Below are 20,386 nucleotides of genomic sequence, written 5' to 3'. Positions count from 1 at the left end.
TGGAAGTGATCTTGTACACCCTCCACTGTGTTAGAGAGGAGAACTAGGGAGTGAGAGAAGCTATCTCTTACTCATGGTCATGAAGCCAATTAAGTAAGAGAGCTTACTTTTACTTAATTAGCAATTTAAGACAGAAAAGTAGCAATTTACTGTTGGCATGGTGATTTTTCACATACCAACTTCACTTTGTGAAGTTCTTGGCACTTGTTTTTCTTTTCAAGTACTGTCAACAAAATACATAAGCATTGTTTTTTTGAAGGCAAATAATATTTTTAAAAATTATAATAAAAAACAGCAGTCCCCTGTCACCCCCATTCTGTCCCTCAGAGGCAATCACTTTCAACTCTTTTCATTTGATAATTTACCTTATTTCCAAGTGATATCCAAGTAATATGCTTATTGCTATGTCTTCATTTTTCTGTGTCCATTGACTTCCAAATACGGTAGTCTTGTCCAGTCACGGTAAGTTTCCCTCAGCTCCCTGCATTGTTTCCTCCGTTTTTCTCTCTCTGAATACTGGTGTGTTTTGGGTTTTGTCTCTCAAAGACTTCCTTCAAAGGCTTGACTATTTTTGGCCATCCAGTATGGTGGCACTAGTGGTAAAGAGCCCCCCTGCCAGTGTAGAAGATGTAAGGGATGTGGGTTCGATCCCTGGGTTGGGAAGATCACCTTGGAGAAGGGCGTGTCAAACCACTCCAGTATTTTCACCTGGAGAATCCCATGGATAGAGCCTGGTGGGCTACAGTCCATAGGATTACAGAGTCAGAGACAACTAAGTAACTAACACTTTCACTTTCAATATTGTTTAAGAAAGAACTGAAAAGGGATGAAAAGTTCTTGGAGGCAGAACTTATTGATGGTTTCTCCTTGTAGAGTGGTGAGGTGAGAAGCTGGCTTTGTAATTGCATATCTTTCTCTGAGACTCATGCTTTTCTTTAGGGCTTGTGCTTTTTCCAGAGTACATAAGAAATCTTTGCCTAAACTAGGGTCATAAGGATTTTCTTTTTTTTTTTCTGTAAGCTTTATAGTTTTATGTTTAGGCATATCATCTATTTCCAGTTGATTTTTATGTACAGAATGAGGCATGAATACAGTTTCATTTTTTGCATATAGATGTCCATTTGTTCTGGCACCATTTTTTGAGAATACTGTCCTTTATTGAATTACCTTGATTCCTTTGTCAAAAACCAGTTGGCCATATGCATGTGGTCTGTTTCTAGACTCTGTTATGTTCCATTGATCTGTATGTCTTTCCTTATGCCAGTGCTACAGTGTCTTAATTTATGCTGAAGCTTTATAGTGAGCCTTGAAATCAGATAGGAGATCCTTCAACCATTTTCTTCTTTAAAAAAAAAAAATGCTTATTCCAAGTCCTTTGCTTTTGCACAGAGAGTTTAGTCAATTTGTTGATTTCTATAAAAAGTCTGTTAGAACTTTGGGATTTTGTTGAATCTATTAATATAAGATCATTTTGGGGAGAGTTAACAGCTGAACTATATTGAGTCTCCTCACCCATGAACACAGTGTATATTTTCACTTAGGTTTACTTTGATTTCTCACATCACTGTATTGTAGTTTTCAGCATGCAGATTTTACATGTGCTTTATTAGAGTTGTCCTTCAGTATTTTACTTTTTGATGCTGCTGTAAGTCATATTTTTTTTGTAAGTCATACATTTTAAGGTTCAATTTCTGGTCATTCACTGCTGATATAAAAAAATACAGTTGATTTGTCTATTTTGACCTTGTATCCTTGAATCTTATTAAATTCACTTTTTTAAATAACCTTTTTGTAGACTATTTGGTGTTTTCTGTTTAGACAATCTGTTAAGAAAAAAAAAAGGCATTTGTATTTCTCTCTGTCCAAAGGACCTTATGAATTTCATTTCTTTTTCTTTCCTTATTTCTCTGGCAAGAGTCTCTACTACAGTTTTGAACAGAAGTGGTGAGAGTCAATATCTGTGCCTTGTTCCTGATCTTAGGGCAAAAGCTTTCCATGTTAAGTGTGATACTAGCTCTAAGGACTGAGTTCTTTTAGAGATTGATTTTCTAATTTGTAGCTTCTGGGAGATGACCTGACTGCTGGTGCCCTGGAGGCTCACTTCTTAGTGTATGGGAGATACTCCTTCCTCTGTTATGTTGTGCTTAGTTGCTCAGTCATGATCAACTCTTTGCAACCCCATGGACTGTAGCCCACCAGGCTCCTCTGTCCGTGGGGATTCTCCAGGCAAGAATACTGGAGTGGGTTACCATGCCCTTCTCTGGGGGATCTTACCAACCCAGGGATCAAACCCAGGTCTCTTTCATTGCCAGCAGATTCTTTACCATCTAAGTCACCAGGGAAGCCAAAGAATACTGGACTGGGTAGCCTATCCCTTCTCCAGGGGAACTTCCCGACCCAGGGATCGAACCGGGGTCTCCTGCATTGCAGGTGGATTCTTTACCAGCTGAGCTACCTGGGAAGCCCTCCTTCCTCTGTTAGTCAGTTCTTATTGCCCAACTCTCCCGCTCTCCACTGCTGGACCTGGTGCCTCTCTGAGGGGATCAGTTTCTCCAGAGCCAAAACCTCCTCCCCAGCTTCTGTTGACCTTGGGGGAATCCTGGCCCCCTGTCTTCACAGGAATGGGGTGGGGGTCCTAGAACAGCCGCTCCCTCTTGGCATAGCACAGTCCTTTTTACCTACAGGAATCTGGGGCCTGTTATTTGCCTATACTACGCAGAGCTCTATTGGGCGAACCAGCTTTTTATACAACACTTAGATTTGTTTCCCCTGCTATGCAGTGTTTTGTGGGACTCCTGTCCTTACTTGTCATCTCCAAAGAGCATATCTCCAAGGTGAGCACACATCGCATCCTCTCCCGCTGCCTCTCCTCTTCTGTGCCTTTGCAAGGATATTTCTGTCTCTCTACAGATAAATCCCTGTGTTCAATTGGTCATGTTTAACTTCCTGGAAGTTGTTAAAAAGTAGTTCATTTTCTAAAATAGTTGAGCTTTTGGTATGGTGAGAGGAGTCGTTTTGGTTTGACTGTTAGTGCTATGTGCATGCTAACTTGCTCGGTCATGTCCAGCTCTTTGTGGCCCTACGGACTGTAACCCACCAGGCCCCTCTGTCTATGGAATTCTCCAGGCAACAATACTGGAGTGAGTAGCCGTTCTCTTCTCCAGGGGATCTTCTCAACCTGGGGATCAAACCCAGGTTTCCTGCATTGCAGGCAGACTCTTTACCCTCTGAACTCCCTGGGAAGCCCAATATTACTGGTATGATTAGTAAACCCTTTCATTGGAGGCAAAAGTAAATTTTAGTTGCAAAGTTAAATTTTTTCCTAGCCCCTGAGAATTCCAAATATTCTGAATTCAGCTTCAATTAGTTGTACGTTGAGTCTAAATTCTTAAATTTAGGAGTTAGTATTAATGTTATTTTGTTTGCTATCAATCTTTTCTATATTGAATTAAAGTAAGTTAGGAATAGGGAACTATTTAACCAGGTTCAGACTATGTTCTTGTAAAATGTATTTCTAATTGCATGCCATTGATTTTTTTGTAACCCAGACCAATTTTTGTCTCCTTTATGCTAATTTACAAATAAACATTATGCCTGGGACTGAGCACATACTCATGCAACACATTCATATATCCTCCCCACCCACCACCATTCATTCCTCAAGTGACAGCCTTTCTTCCTGGGTAGCCATCATACGGAGGTGCCGTACTTAATTTTGCTTTTCAAACTCAAACTTCTTTTTTACAAATAAGAATCACAGTTGATCAGCAGTTTTCAAGGAACTGCTTTCTGAATTGAATTTAGGCTCTGTGGCATCCTCCTCTCATCCACCCGGACCATGCCTGCAGACTCAGAAACAGTCATGCTGCTGGAATTTGAATTCAGCCCGGGAGTTTGTGAAAACAATAAAAATGCATTTTCTAGCTCCCACTTCCCCAGATTTTTCCACTTCATTTTGCGGAGTGAGGTAGTTTGCACAGTGGGACACCTCTTCTTTCCCTTGGCTCTTTTCTTGTGGGGTGTGTGCTTTTTTCTAGGCGTTCTGGGGAAGTTGACTGTGTACAGTAAGTCCCCTACACACGAATGAGTTCTTTTCCAAGAGTGCATTCACAAGTCCAGTTTGTTAAATCCAGCAAAGTTAGCCTAGGTACCCAGCTAACACAACCAGCTAGAGTCCTGTCCTGTAACGGGTTTATAATACCTTTCACACAAATAACACACGCAATTTCACTCATTCCTGATGCTGATGGGAGGCACATTTACACCTTTGAAAGTTCGCAACTTGAAGGTTCATACGTAGGGAACTTACTGTCCTAGACAGTAAACCATATTAGTATTATGTATAATTCAGGACAGGATAAGCAGTCTGGTGTTTATCACTTGGCTTATTGGTCTGGTGCAGGGAGCATTCACTTATTTCATCCATTTAACACAGCTTGACTGAAAAGGACTGACTGACTCTGCAGGCCCTGCACAGGGTACTGAGGACCCTGAGGTCAGCAGAGAGTAAGATCCTGCTCTCGCTGAACTTACCTTCTAGTGGCAGAGAGAGAGAATAAGCAAGTCACAAAATCTGTATGAAACACAGGCAGAGATGAGTAGGAAGAGGAAAACAAACAGCTGCTTGGGCTCCTCAGGGGGCCAGGCCACACCTTTCCAAGGCGGTCTCTTCTCAGTTGAGACCTGCACAGAAGGAACTGGCCCTGGGGAGCTGGTGTGAGGGACAAGGCTGTGGAGCATTTCAAAGAGCAGTAGACTCGGAGAACACCCTCAGACCTATCCAACCAGCTACACAATCTGGGAGGAGTCACTTATTCTGAGGATGTGGTTTCTTGCTTGTGAAATGGGAATGAAAATACATGTTCAGCTTCAAATTATCATAGACAAATATCAAATGAGAGAATTTTATAAACTACGCACCCCTTGAAAATGAAAGGTGGCTGTTATTTTATTTAGCAGTGTGAACTTCCTGGCCAGCTGCAGGACTTACCTTTGCCTTTAGGACTTACACTGAAGCTAGAGGTAAAAAGAGAGTGGTGCTGGCATAAGGAAAGACAAGCAGATAATGAAACAGTAGAGAGTCCAGTTGTGATCAGTTTATTTCCAGTAGGGTTGCCATGCAGGAGTTCCTTTTGGCATTTCTAGGGACATCTATGTATTATTCCAAATCATAAGAAGTATCAGTTGAGAGATCAGGGTAAAGGGAAAACATCTGTGGGAATTAAAGTTTAACCATCAACATAGGCATTACTAAAAAAAAAAAAATCATAGGCATTACTAGCTCAAAGAAATGATCTGACAAGTCAAAAGCAAGAGTGGAATCAATGTCAAAGGTTAAGGTCAACATTTTTGAAGTAAGGACTAGAGCAGACAGGATGAACAGAGCCGCCATCAGATTGGTCATTCTCGCTTGTCATTGTTGCTTTGTTATATGTGTTTGCGGCCCTGTCTGCTATTAATACTAACTTATTCTTATAAGAAGGAATGTACTGGACTTCCCAGGTGGTCCGGTGGTTAAGAATCCGCCCTGTAATGCAGGGGACATGGGTTTGATCTTTAGTCCGGGAAGATTCCACATTCTGTGGGGTGACTGAGCCATGTGCCACAATTACTGAGCAGTGCTCTGGAGCCCACGAGTCACGGCTACTGGAGCCCGTGCTCTGCAATAAGAGAAGCCACCGCAATGAGAAGCCTGCACACCACAACCTGAGAGTAGCCTCTGCTTGCCGCAACCAGAGGAGGCCCACACACAGCAACGAAGACCCAGCACAGCAATAAATTAATTTAAAAAAATATTAGCGAGATTACAAACAGTAGTACACTGTATAAAAATTCTGCAAATCTTGCTCCAAGAAATAAGTTTTGGGAGCAGTCTTTAATTTGGCAGTTTTGAACCATGTACTGTTAATAGGATATCTGAATGTTACGTTATCTTAGTAGAATCCAGTAGTGTTCCAGTGTTTGAATATTTGCTGTAGGTTACAGTTCTTTGTAAAGACTTCTGCAGAAAAAATGCAGAGACAAAATGTAAGTGTCATTGTGGAATATTCCAATGTGAAATCAGTTGATCTAAAATCTGAATTAGGACAAGCCGTATCAATTTTAGCAGCAAAACCAAAATCAAGACAAGCAGACGAAGTATTTTCATCTCTAGAGAAGGAAATGAGTCTATATGAAGTAGTGTGTAGTTTAACACCCAACTTGTATTTGCTTTGGACACACTTGAAATAGTTTGATCAACAACAGCACGACCTGAAAGAATCTCTTCTCCATCTGGAACATTTGTCTTATGAAAGGTACTAATAATGCTTATGTGTTTTAAAATCTCATTTAAGAATAACTTTTAAATACAAAATACTTGTGGCATCTTTCTGTTTTTCAGTGATATTTATTGGGCATTCATTTAGTGCTAATGTTTTATTATCAGATTTCTGTATCAGGTGGACATTACTTTCTACATGTATTGAAATATATGATATTGTCACAGTATATTTGTTCATAATAATAGTAACCCACACATTGATTATTATATCTTACTTTACCAAAGTAACCCCTGAAACTTCTTTTCTTTCCAAGATTTATTTCCTTATTTATTTATTTTTGGCTGCACTAGGTCCTTGTTGCTGTGCGCAGGCTTTCTCTAGTTGCAGTGAGGAGGCTACCGTTTGTTGCGGAGCAAGGGCTCTAAACACTTGGGTTTCAGTAGTTGTGGCTCACCGGCTCAGTAGTTGCCTTGAGGCATGTGGGATCATTCTGGACCAGAGATCGAACCCGTGTCCTCTGCATTGGCAAACAGTCTCCTAACCACTGGACCACCAGGGAAGCCCCTGAAACTTCTTAATATAACCCTATCACAGAAGTGATTCAGTGTTTCATGATAACTCATTATTACTTAAAATCATGGAAGAAAGTGTGAAGAATATAGAATAATATGTAATTTGGCAATTCAGATTTCTTGTTCTCAAATCCTAAGGTTAATAACTGTCAGGAATTTGGAAAAGTTAAAAATTTCTGATGAAACTGCTGATAATTCAATAGGCAAATTGTTCTCAATCAAATGAGAACAAACAAATTGTTCTCAATCAAATGCAAAAAAAATAAACTTCCACTCTTACATCCACCATATATCTAATGAAGCTTAAAATGCCTTGCAGGCCTAAATGTAAGAATTTACATTTACTGTAAAACAGTAACACTTCTAGAGATGGAAAAAAAGACTTAGTGACCTTATGTTGTGGACTGAATTAAGTTCCTGCCTCACCCCTGTATTCGTATGATGAAGCCCTAACTCCCAATGAGATGGGATTAGGAGATGGGGCCTTGAGAAAGTGATTAGAATTAGATGAGGTCATGAGAGTAGGGGGCTTCATGATGGGATTGGTGCCCTTATAAGAAGAGGAATACAGAGAGGGGTGGGTCTCTCTTACCATCTCTAAAACATGACAAAATAAATTAAAAGAGCTAAATAAATGAAAACATATTCTCTGTTGATGAATTTGAAGACTGAATACTATTAAGATGTCAGTGATCTACAGATTCAATGCAATTTCTTTCAAAAACCTATTTTTTGTAGAAACAGAAAAATCCATCCTAAAATGCTTACAGAATCTCAGGGGATCCTTGATTGCCAAAACAATCTTGGAAAAAGAAAAGCAAATTTGAAGACCTAACACTTGCTGATATCAAAACTCACCATGAAGCTACAGTAATCAAAACAGTGTGGTTCTGGCCTACAGACATACGCCAGTAGTCAGATGATTTTCAACAAGGGCTGTTCTGAGACCATTCAGTGGAGAAGGGACAGTCTTTTGAATAAATGGTGTTGGGTAAACTCTATATCCGCATGAAAAAAATGAAGTTGGACCTAACGTAACACCATATACAAAAATTAACTCAAACTGGATTTCATATATATATATATATATATAAATAAATATAAACATAGGGGCTAAAACTATAAAACTCTGAGAAGACAACAAAGAAAACATAGGGAGAAGTTTTCATGACATTGCATTTGGCAATGATTTCTTAGATATGACATGAAAGACACAGGCAACAAAAAACAGATAAAGTGGACTTCATGAAAATTAATAAAGGCTTTTGTGCATTAAAAGACACTACAACAGAGTGAAAAGGCAGTCCACAGAATGGGAGAAAATATTTTCAAACCATATATCTGATAAGGGATTAATGTCTAGAGTATATAGAGAATTCCTAAAACCCAACAGCAATAAGAATCAGACAGCTTCATTCAAAAATGAGCAAAGAGCTTGCACAGAAATTTCTCCAAAAAAGGTATTCAGATGACCAACAAGCACATGATTCTCAGTGTCACTAATCTTCAGGGAAAGGCACAGCAAAATCATAATGAGATACCACCTCAAACCCATTAGGAAAAATACGAAACTAGAAAATAAGTGTTAACAAAGATAGGAGAATTGGAACTTTGTGCACTGATGGTAGGAATGTAAACTGGTACAGCTGCTGTGAAAAACAGTATGCTGCTTCCTCAGAAAACTAAAAATAGATTTGTCATATAATCCCACCAATTCCTCTTCTTGATATATACCCAAAATAATTGAAAGCAGAGTCTTGAAGAGAGATTTATACAGCCCATGTCGATAGCAGCATTTTCACAGCTAAAGTGTGGAAGCAACCCAAGTGTTCGTTGAGAGATGAATGGTAAGCAAACTATGGTATGTGTACAGTGGACTAAATAGTAGCCGTGCACAGGCTTCTGATTGCAGTGGCTTCTCTTGCTGTGGAGCTCGGGCTCTCGGGCTCGCAGGCTCCAGCAGTTGCAGCACATGGGCTCAGTAGTTGTGGCTCCCAGGCTCTTGAGCACAGGCTCAATAGTTGTGGCCCACGGGCTTGGTTGCTCCATGGCGTGTGGGATCTTTCCAGACCAGGGATCAAACCCATATCTCCTGCATTGGCAGATGGATTTTTTTTTTCTTTTTTTGCCACTGAGCCACCAGAGAAGCCCTATACAATGGGCTTTTATTCAGCCCATTGGAACAAAATTCTGACCCACACTCAACATGGATGAACCTCGTTTGACATTATGCTAAATGAAAAAAAGCCAAATACTGAATGGTTCCACTTCTATGAAGTACCTACTAGAGTAGTCAAAATCATAGAGACAGAGTAGAATGGTGGTTTCCAGGGCCTGGGAGGAAAAGGGAATGGGGTATTAATGTTTAATGGGTACAGAGTTTCAGTTTTGCTAAGTGGAAAGAGTTCTGGGAAAGGATGGTGGTGGCAGTTGCACAATATAAATGTACTTAATTTCACTGAGGTGGTAGTTTTATGTTGTGTGTCTTTTGCCACGATTTAAAAAAACTCAGAAAAGCCTTTACACGGATGTGCGTAGTCTTCCTGTTTATAGTAGCAGAATATTAGAAGCAGCCCAGACGTCCATCAACTGGTAAATGAGTAAATGAATTGCAGTATAGCCATACTATGAAATAATATTATTTAGTAACAAAAGGGATAAAACATCAATCCTTCCAACTGTGTGGCTAGTTCTCAGAGTATAATGCTAAGCGTAAGAGTCAAACAGAAAAGACTAAATACTATATGATTCCATTCATATGAACCATTAGGAAAAGCAAAGCCATGGGGGCTGCAGGCAGATCAGTGGTCGCTGGGAAGGGAATTGAGTGCGAAGTGGCACAAGGAATATTTTTAGAGAAAGGAAACTGATACCTATCTTGATTGTTACAGTGCTTACAGGGCTACATCCAGTTTCAAAAATTAACCAAACTGGGGACTTCTCTGGTGGTCCAGTGGCTAAGACTTGGCCCGCCCAACGCAGGGAGCCCAGGTTCAATGCCTGGTCAGGGAACGAGGTCCCACACGCCACACCTAAGACCCAGTACAGCCAAACAAACAAATAAATAATAAAAATTGACTGAACTGTATACTTAAAATGAGTGGATTTAATTGCATGTAGATAATGCCCTAATTAAAAGTAAAGAGGGGAAATTTTTCCTGAGGCAGTCAAATTTTTGTGGTTTTACAGAAAAAGGCATTTGTAGAAGCTCATAAATGTGACCTTTCTGTTAGCAAACCTTCTTTTCTACTAAAAGGAGGAAGTTAATGGAGATATTCACCCTCCGGAATTTGATTTGTAGTTGCTGCCTTGTTAACGATATCTTGTGGCAGAATTCTAAGTTTGACCTAAGAGCTGTTGTAACCAGGCCAGCTTATCATTTGCATTCCCCCATATAGACACTAAGAAAGGTTTACTGTTCAGTTTTGACATACCATGTTGTTTCTCTAACATTTCGTTTTTTAAATTAATCACCACTTCTTTCATGGATTTAAATGTGCGCTTGATATGCATTATAAAGTAGTTCACTTTGTGCATTCCAGTTCTGCATGCGAGGTGAGCTCAGACTCATGGGAGGTTGTTTCACTGGGTTTTCATTCTGACTTCTGACCTTTAAAATCAATCTGTAATGGACTAGCCTATCAACTTGCATATACTGAGTGTCTACACACACAACACTGGGCCATAAAAACGGATAATCAAAAACTTAGAGGCCTTACTGCCTAAATCTTTTCAGTGTTTAATAAAAACTGTTTTTGATCCAAAACCATTTTAGTTAAGCTATATGGGATACAGTCACTGTTTTTATTTTTAATGGAAGAGTAACAGTTGAGAACATTTTATATTGATGTAGATATTTCATACAAATGCACATTTAAACATCTGAACTGTATTAATTTCACACCTGTGTGAGGGCTTTCTCAGGCAAAATGTCCAATAAACAGTAGCCCTTCCTACGGAGTAAAGGCTTCTTTCTTATTTGAAGGCAGAAACTGTAGATTAAGAACTGCCATGAAATTAAAAGACGCTTGCTCCTTGGAGAAAAGCTGTGACCAACCTAGAGAGCATATTAAAAAGCAGAGACATTACTTTGCCAACAAAGGTCCATCTAGTCAAAGCTATGGTTTTTCTAGTAGTCATGTATGGATGTGAGAGTTGGACCATAAAGAAAGCTAAGCGCCAAAAAACTAATATTTTTGAACTGTGGTGTTGGAGAAGACTCTTGAGAGTCTCTTGGACAGTACAGAGATCCAACCAGTCCATCCTAAAGGAAATCAGTCCTGAATATTCATTGGAAGGACTGATGTTGAAGCTGAAACTCTAATACTTTGGCCACCTGATGTGAAGAACTGACTCATTTGAAACGACCCTGATGCTGGGAAAGATTGAAGGTAGGCAGAGAAGGGGATGACAAAGGATGAAATGGTTGGATGGCATCACTGACGTGATGGAGATGAGTTTGAGCACACTCTGGGAGTTGGTGATGGACAGGGAGGCCTGGCGTGCTGCAGTCCGTGGGGTTGCAAAGAGCCACTGAGCGACTGAACTGAACTGGAGATCTTCCTTGGTGATCTAGTGGTTAAGAATCCATCTTCCAATACAGGGGACGCAGGTTCGATCCCTGGTCAGGGATCCCACATACTGCAAGGCCACAACCAAGCCCATGTGCCATGACTACTGAGCCCGTGCACTCTAGAGCCTGTTGTTGGCTCTACTACTAGAGAGAAGCCCATGCACAGCAACAAAGACCTAGTGAAGCCAAAAAAAAAATATGGGGACTTCCCTAGTGGTCCATTGGTTAAGACTCTTCACTTCCAATGCACGGGGAGTTGCTCTGATCCCTCATTGGAGAACTGATATTCCCATATGCTGCTGCTGCTGCTAAGTCGCTTCAGTCATGTCTGACTCTGTGCGACCCCATAGATGGCAGCCCACCAGGCTCCCCCATCCCTTGGGATTCTCCAGGCAAGAACACTGGAGTGGGTCCTACATGCTGAAGGGTGCTGGAAAAAAAAAAAAAAAGAACTAAGAAATGTGTTGTAAATTAATTGGGGAAAATGTTTCTGAAAATGCTTTGTAAAATTAAAAGTCATATATACCTGTGGCGGATTCATTTTGATATTTGGCAAAACTAATACAATTATGTAAAGTTTAAAAATAAAATAAAATTTAAAAAATAAATAAAAATAAAATAGAAAAAAAAAAAAGTCATATAAAAACAGGAACCTCCCAGAGGCAAGGTGCTCACATAGGCTGTGATATATAGTAGACTCTTAGACATTTATCAAGAGGAACACTAGACATTCAGTGACCTACGATGAGGATAAAAATAATGTTTCCAGCAAACACCTGCAAAATCATCATCTGCAAATTCAGGCTAAAATATAATGCAGTCAATCCTGATACTCATAGAGAACCTACCTAATGTTGAGGTCTAGTTCTGACAAAAGTGTATTCTGTATAAAGATACAGAGTATTAACATCACTCCAGAAAGTTGAGGTTCCTCTGCCTCTGCCATCCCCCATTTCTTCCTCGAGTTTTTTTCTCTGTAGTTAAGCCTTTTCTGGAATTTCATATACTTGGAATTATGAAATACCCACTGTTTTATATGAAGGCTTTATTCACTTAGCATGTGCTTGAGATTCTCCCATGTTGCTTATATGAGTAATTCCTTATTGTTATGTGCTGAATATGTTTCATTGTATACCTGTGTTGTAGTTTGTTTGTTTGTTCTCCTGTTGATGGACATCTGCATTGGTCCCAGTTTTGTTAATAGATAGATGATAAGGATATATGACTTAAAGGCCCCTGGAGACAGACAAGGAGAGTGTTCCAGGAAGCATGGAGGAAAAGGAGCACTGAACAGAGGAATTAGGGAGCATTCTACGAGGCTAGTGGTATTTGAGCAGGAAGAGATGGGCAGTAGGCTCTTGGCAAAAACAGCAATGTCAGAATGGGAAATGCAGGGTGTATTGGGGCTGATAAGCCCACTGGTGGACAGCAGACCATGTGGAAAACTGCATGTCACGAAATTAAGGTAAACAGATGCTGTCTTTGCAACTCAACTGCCTCGTGGAAGAGAAGGCTAGAAGGACTTTGCTGGTGGTCCAGTGGTTAAGAATCCACCTGCCAGTGCAGGGGACATGGGTTCGATCCCTAGTCCAAGAAGATCCCACATGCCACAAGGCAGCAAATCCCATGAGCCGCAACTACTGAAGCTTGCTCATCTAGAGCTCACGCCCTGCAACGAGAAGCCACTGCAACGAGAATCAGCCCACACACCACCACAAAGAGTAACCCCGGCTCACCGCAGCTAGAGAAAACCGACTCACACCAACAAAGGCCCAGCGCAGCTAAAAATAAATAAATAAATAATAATTTTAAAAAAGATAAGGCTAGAGAAACCGATGGGGACCCAGATGACAGAGGAACCTGTCTGCTGCTCCAAGCAGTTACAATTCAGTTTCGCAGTGGAAGCAGTGGAAGTCTCAGAGCTGGAAATATTTGATCAGATCTCTGCTTTGGAAGATGTTTGGTAACATTGGAAGGAAAGGATTTGAAGGGGAAGGGAGACTGGGAGGAGGAGGAAAGGGAGGGACTAACCACTTCAGATCCTGTTTTAAGAATCGAGAGGCAAGATTGGGAGGGTGCATGGGCAACAGTGTAGGAAGGAGCTGGAACCGTGACTGAGAGTCAGCAAGCAGGACTGGACAGTGTTGGGAGGAGACCCATGGGACATGCTCATCGTGTTGATAGAGTTTTGGTTAAATGAGGGGATGAACTGAAGGAACAAGGGCCCAGGCATTGAAGAACGAAAAGGCATGGATGCTGACTCCGGGGGACCCTAAAGGGACTCCACGGGTAACAAGTCTACCTGCAATGCAGAGACCCTGCTGTGATTCCTGGTTGGGAAGATCCCCCCCAGAGAAGGGATAGGACTACCCACTCCGGTATTCTTGGGCTCCCTTGGTGGCTCACACAGTAAAGAATCCTCCTGCAGTGTGGGAGACGTGGGTTTGATCCCTGGGTTGGAAAGATCCCCTGGTAAGGGAATGGCTACTTACTGCCGTATTCTTGCCTGGAGAATCCCACGGACAGAGGAGCCTGGCACGCTACAGTCCCTGGGGTCGCAAAGAGTCGGACACAACCGAGCGACTTTCACTTTCGCTTGTATCAAATGAGACATTTTGTTAATGGGTCAGGGAGCTGCTTCCTTGTATTACTGGGTTGGTGATATAGTTATCACTCGTGTGTAAGCACTTACACACCTCAGTCCTAGACTGTGCTGCAGTAGACAGACATCAGAAGATACTCCTTAGATGAAACTCACTTTTCCTTGTTTTTTTTAAAAGATTTTTTTTGATGTGGACCTTTTTTTTTTTTTAAGTCTTTATTGAATTTGTTACAGATTGCTTCTGTTTTATGTTTTGGATTTTTGGCCACAAGGCATGTAGGATCTTAGCTCCTCCAGACCAGGGATCAAACCCATACCCCCTGCATTGGAAGCGAGGAGTCTTAACCACTGGACCGCCAGGGAGGGGCCTACTTTTCCGTATTCATTGAACCTCATGCTTCTCAAGTATCTCCAGTAATTTATTTTGCTTTTATATTGGAAGTAATTCAAACTGTAAAAAGGTCCACAAATACTGCAAAGAGCGCCCATATATTCTTCATCCAGATGCCTCTCTTGTTAACGTGTGCCGTTTTTGGTTTCGTGTGTGCATGCTGTTTCTTCTTCCCCTTCCTCTCTCCGTATACACACTCTGTCGCTGTACTCCCTTTTTCTCTCTGTACCCCACCCTGCAACACACTTGTTTTTCTCTTAGCCATCCAAGAGGAAGTTAGCGACATCATGATCTTTAATCCCTAAATACTCTAAGGGTATTGATACTCTCTGGTATAACTGTGGTATAGTTATCAACTTCAGTAATTTTACATCGATATAATACAGTGATCTCCTATTCATATTCCACTTTTATTATTTGATCCAATATTATCTTTGTAGCTTTTTTGCCTCTAGTATAAGATCCAGTCTGTGATAATGTGTTGCAACTAATTTTCAATGTCTCTTTAGTCTTTTTTATGACAGTGACATTTTTGAAGGACACCAACCCTTCACCCCACCTTTTTTTCAATAAGGTATTTTTTTCATTTGGGTTCGTCTGATGTTTCTTCATGATTACGTTCAAGTTATACGTCCTGACCAGAATACTGCAGAAGTGATGCTGTGCCCTTCTCAGGATATCAATCTCAGGAGAGACACTTTAAGATCATGCAAATATCCTGCACTTCATCAAAGTATCTCCTCTGATTTAGCATCTCTTGATATTTTTGCATCAGTCATTCTTCATGTGATGGTTACCAATGGATAATTTACCAATTCCATCTCTCTCTATCTTTATTATTTCCTACTCACCATTTAACCAGAATTAAGAGCTCTTCCCTCCTCTCTCTGTTATGTATTGATGCAGACCCATGGGTCCCTGTCATTTTTCAATGGTTTAGAATGTATTGTTGACCCTTAAATCACTTTGGTGCTCACATGCTTGGTCAGTAGAAGCCCTTTCCCCCTGTTTCCTGTGTCCCTGTGACATGCCACCGTCGTCTCCTGAGCAGTTTCCTACTTTCTTGTATAGCAAGATACTCTGGGCTCATTCTGTGCTTCTTTTACCCCAGCCCTGGAATCAAGTTCTTTGAGGAGCCCTTTTTGTTTTCAGTGGGGTATGGTGTTAGACATTATACTGTGGACACTACATGTGCTTGTGACCACTGGAATTTTTTTCCTTCTTTGTCCTTTCAGTGGGCAGTACTGGGAAATATGTGCATGCTATGCTATGCTAAGTCACTTCAGTCGTGTCCGACTCTGTGCGACCCCATAGACGGCAGCCTACCAAGCTCCCCCGTCCCTGGGATTCTCCAGGCAAGAACACTGGAGTGGGTTGCCATTTCCTTCTCCAATGCATGAAAGTGAAAAGAGAAAGTGAAGTCGCTCAGTCGTGTCCGACTCTTTGCAACCCCATGGACTGCAGCCTACCAGGCTCCTCTGTCCATGGGATTCTCCAGGCAAGAGTACTGGAGTGGGGTGCCATTGCCTTCTCCGAAATATGTGCATGGATATACACATATATGTCAAATACATGCATGCATGTAAACATGCACACGTGTACCCATACTTCCTTTAGAGATCCCAAGTCCAGGGACTTCCCTGGTATCCAGTGACTAAGACTTCGAGCTCACAATGCAGGGGTCCCAGGTTCGATCCTTGATCAGGGAACTGGATCCCACATGTCACAACTAAGTTCGCATGCTTCAACTAAAGGTCCCGCATGCCACAATGAAGATTGAAGATCCTGCATTGCAAGCAAATAAATAAATATTTCTTTAAAAAGAAAGAAATAGGAAACATAATAGAAAATAGCCACTAAAAAAAAAAAGAGAGAGAGATGCCACGCCCATAGTCATATCTCCAGTTTCATTTCATCCCCACAGGGTCCCCCTTGCCTTCTCCCATTCCAATATTTGCATATGTATCTTCCAGCTACATCAACACTTTCACTAATTTGCTAAATAAACATTATCGTGTATCCAGACATTTTCAGAGTCGCTTCAGTCATTTAACTACAGAAGCAAAGCTACTGAAGGGTTTGGGATTTTTTTTCTTTAATTCCACCACCCACCCCAATATTCCACCCAAGATTGGGAATACAGGTTCATAAATTGCTTGTTTGCACTTTGCTTTTTTCACCATTTTCACTGGAAATTATTCCATATCAGTTCTTTGAGATTATCGTTCGTTCTTGTAACTGCTTAGTTACATTGACTGTACATAGCATAGTTAATCCAACCAATTTATAACCAATTATTCAACCAATTTCCTATACTTAGACATTTGGATATTTGGCAATAAAATATCCTGATAACAAATAAAGTGGCAATGAGTAATCTTGCAGATAAATACTTTTGCATTGTTGGAGGTATATCTTCTGAATTCCTCAAAGTGGGACTGCGGGCTCAAAGAGTAAACAGATGCATAGTTTTGTTGAATACTGGCACATTTGCTTCTGGAAGAGTCAGACCATTTTTCATTCTCACTAGTGGCTTGTGACTGCCTATTTCCATAGTCTCACCAACAGAGTATTTCATCAAGCGTTTGAATGTTTTTGCCAATCTAATGGTGAGAAACAATATTTCATTTAGTTTGCATCATGAAGGGAATTGAACAACTTTTTATGTGTATAAGGGGTAATTGAACATTTTTTTGTGTGTTTAAGCGGGGGGTGTGTGTGTGTGTGGTCTATCTTTGTGTGTAATGAGCTATTTAGTCACAGCTTTGCTGATTTTCCTATAGAATTTTGTTCTTTTTTTCCTTTAATTTTGAGTTTTACTTGTATACTAGGGACATTAGCCTTTTATCTGTGATACACTTTACAATTATTTTCTCCTGGTTTCTCATTTGTCTTCACTGTGCTATGCAATGGATTTTTATCTTTAAGTGATCAGATTTATAAATCTTTTATTACATATGGATTGTGAGACATAGTGAGTCATAATGCCTCTGTCTACACCCAGGTTTTGGAGGAATTCATCCATGTTTTCCTTCACTATGTGTTTAGGTTCATATTCATTAGATATCTGATCCATTTTAACATTTTTTCTTTTTTATGGGTGAAGAATGGGTCTAGTTTATCTTTTTCCATTAGTCCCACCACCATTTTTTTGAAAGTTTATTTCTGCCCCAGTAATTTGAATGTGTGTGCTCAGTCACTCAGTTGTATCTGACTCTTTGCAACCCTTTGGACTGTAGCCCACCCGGCTCCTCTGTCTATGGAAATTTTCAGGCAGGAATACCGGAATCGGTTGCCATTTCTTCCTCCAGGGGAATTTGAATACTACCATTACCAAAAACATTTTATTTATTCGACCGCCTCGGGTGTTAACTGCGTCATGCAGGAGCTTTTGTCGCGGTGTGCGGGCTCTTTGGTTGTGGCGCTTGGGCTTAGTGGCCCCTCGGCATGTGGGATCTTAGTTCCTGGACCAGGGATCAAACCTGTGTTCCCTGCATTGCAAGGCAGATTCTTCACCACTGGACCACCAGGGAAATCCCTGATTACTACCTTTATTATCCGCTAGATTTCTGTGTGCAGTTAGGGATATTTCGGGACTTTGTATTTCTTGAAGTACCGATGGTTCCATCTGAGTTTTCATTAAACATTTATGTCTCAGAGGCTGTCATGTTCCGGAGTTTATAGCACAGAGGAATATTTAGGCCTCCTACCCCTTTTGAGATGGAGGGACATGTCCTTATTATCTTCCAACTTATGCTTTCTGAATTTTTCAAAATTTCTTGACACCAACCAAAAATAGTTTGTCTTTAAGAAAAATTTAAAGGTATTGTCAGTTTTCAAACAGCAAACTTTAGCATGAATTTTTAATACCCACCCCCCCAATACTTCCATTGGTATTCTCCCTTTTCTTCATGTCCCCTCAATAAAAGATGTTTCTGAAAGCTGCAGATAATACAGGTGAAAAGAAGACAGTGGCAGGCCAGCCAGCCATTCTTAAGAGGCCATTTGCTCTGGGCTCTGTTCTGCTTCTTATGGCTTTAAAGTACCACCACCTTCTTCTTGTGAGTTAGCAAGTGTAAGGTTCAGGGAAGAGGGACGTGCAGGAGTAACATTTCTGAACTTGAATAATTGAGTAGCCTGAGTGCTTTATAGGTAACATTTTTAAAGCAGCGGTGCCCCACCTTTTTTGGCACCAGGGACCAGGTTCACGGAAGACGATTTTTCCACTGACTGGGGTGGGTGGTGGTTTCAGGATGATTCTCAAAAGGAGCTTGCAACCTAGATCCCTCACATGCACAGTTCACAATGGGGTTCACTGTCCTATGAGAATCTACTGCCCCCATTGATCCAACACGATGCGGAGCTTGGTCGGTAATATGAGCGATGGAAAGCGGCTGTGAATACAGATGAAACTTGACTTGCTGGCCCACCGCACACCTCCTGCCATGCAGAGGTTCATCACCCAGTACAGGTCCATGGTCTAGGGTAGGGGACCCCTGTTTTAAAGCAATCACTTCCTAGGGAAGGCTGACCCAGGGGCATGCTCACATTCTCTCTCTCGCTATCCACCCTTCTCTCTGGGCTGAAATGGCCTCCCTTAGGGGGAATGACTGGATTCTTTATGCTTTTCATAACGTGGGGCTATAATTTTTTAAAAAAACCTGTAAGACTCATTTAGAGGAGACAGGACTCACATTGGCCATGTGGTCTCTGTTTTTATCAAGTTCTATTTCAGGGAACATACTTTCTTAAGGAAAATCAGGACATGTAATCTGATCTAATTCAACATGTCAAATCCTATAAAGCTTTAAAAATGAAGCCAGGTTTAATGATAATCTTGAAAAGTCACTTTTTTGGAATAGAAGAAAATTCTATGAAGGTGGGGTATGGTTGTGTCTTTGCGACTGTATGGACTGTAGCCTACCAGGCTCCTCTGTCCATGCGATTTCCCAGGAAAGAATACTGGAGTGGATGGCCATTTCCTACGCCAGGGATCTTCTCAACCCAGGGATCAAATCTGTGTCTCCTGCATTGGCAGGCAGACTCTTGACTGCTGAGCCACCCAGGAAGCCCCGAGGTATGCCCCTTAAATATATTCAAATACACAAGTAGTGTGACAGCAGACAGACTCAAGAATTCTCCTGTTTTCCTGTATATCTGTTAGGCAGGCATGTAAGTAACAATGCTGTTTTGTGATTTAATGTAATCCATACCACTGCTTTGTTATGATTGCTCTGCTAGTCTGTTGTACTCTTTTGTTGCTGCTGCTGCTAAGTCGCTTCAGTCATGTCCAACTCTGTGTGATCCCATAGATGGCAGCCCACCAGGCTTCGCCATCCCTGGGATTCTCCAGGCAAGAACACTGGAGTGGGTTGCCATTTCCTTCTGCAATGTGTGAAAGTGAAGTCACTCAGTCATGTCCGACTCTTCACGACCCCATGGACTGCAGCCTACCAGGCTCCTCCACCCATGGGATTTTCCAGGCAAGAGTACTGGAGTGGGGTGCCATTGCCTTCTCCGACTCTTCTGTTAAGATTGTTGTTTAGTCATTCAGTCATGTCTGACTCTTTTCTACCCCATGGACTACAGGGCACCAGCCCTCCTGTCCTTCACTATCTCCTGGAGTTTGCTCAGACTCATGTCCATTGAGTCAGTGATGCAATCCAACCATCTCATCCTCTATCGCCCTCTTCTCCTCCTGCCCTCAGTCTTTCCCCGCATCAGGGACTTTCCCAATAAGTTGGCTGTTCGTAACTCTATCAAAATAAAGACCAGGGATTTTCGTCAAAACTTTTTTCTTTTAAACACTCTTAGATTCGTGTCTATCTGTGCACAAGTCTGGTACAGAAGATTCCTCTGAATAGGCTTGCTGTAGGTGTACGTTTAGACTTCAGTTCACAGTGAGGTCTTTAACCTGCACCTCCAGGCAGCAGCTGCCTGTATTGTTTGATTGCTAGTTAAGTGTTAATGGAATTAAGAGTGTTA

General features: G+C 41.3%; 1 protein-coding gene across 1 annotated transcript in view; it reads left to right on the top strand.

Moving 5' to 3' along the window:
* Nucleotides 1–20,386, top strand: part of LOC104995536 (poly(A)-specific ribonuclease PARN-like) — a 58,224-nt gene that overhangs the window by 24,152 nt on the left and 13,686 nt on the right. The window lies entirely within an intron of this gene.

This window comes from Bison bison, unplaced genomic scaffold (assembly GCF_000754665.1).
Source record: "Bison bison bison isolate TAMUID 2011002044 unplaced genomic scaffold, Bison_UMD1.0 scf7180017864283, whole genome shotgun sequence".
NCBI lineage: Eukaryota > Metazoa > Chordata > Mammalia > Artiodactyla > Bovidae > Bison > Bison bison.
The sequence above is the reverse complement of the archived record's forward strand: the minus strand, read 5'-3'. Positions and strand labels throughout refer to the sequence as shown.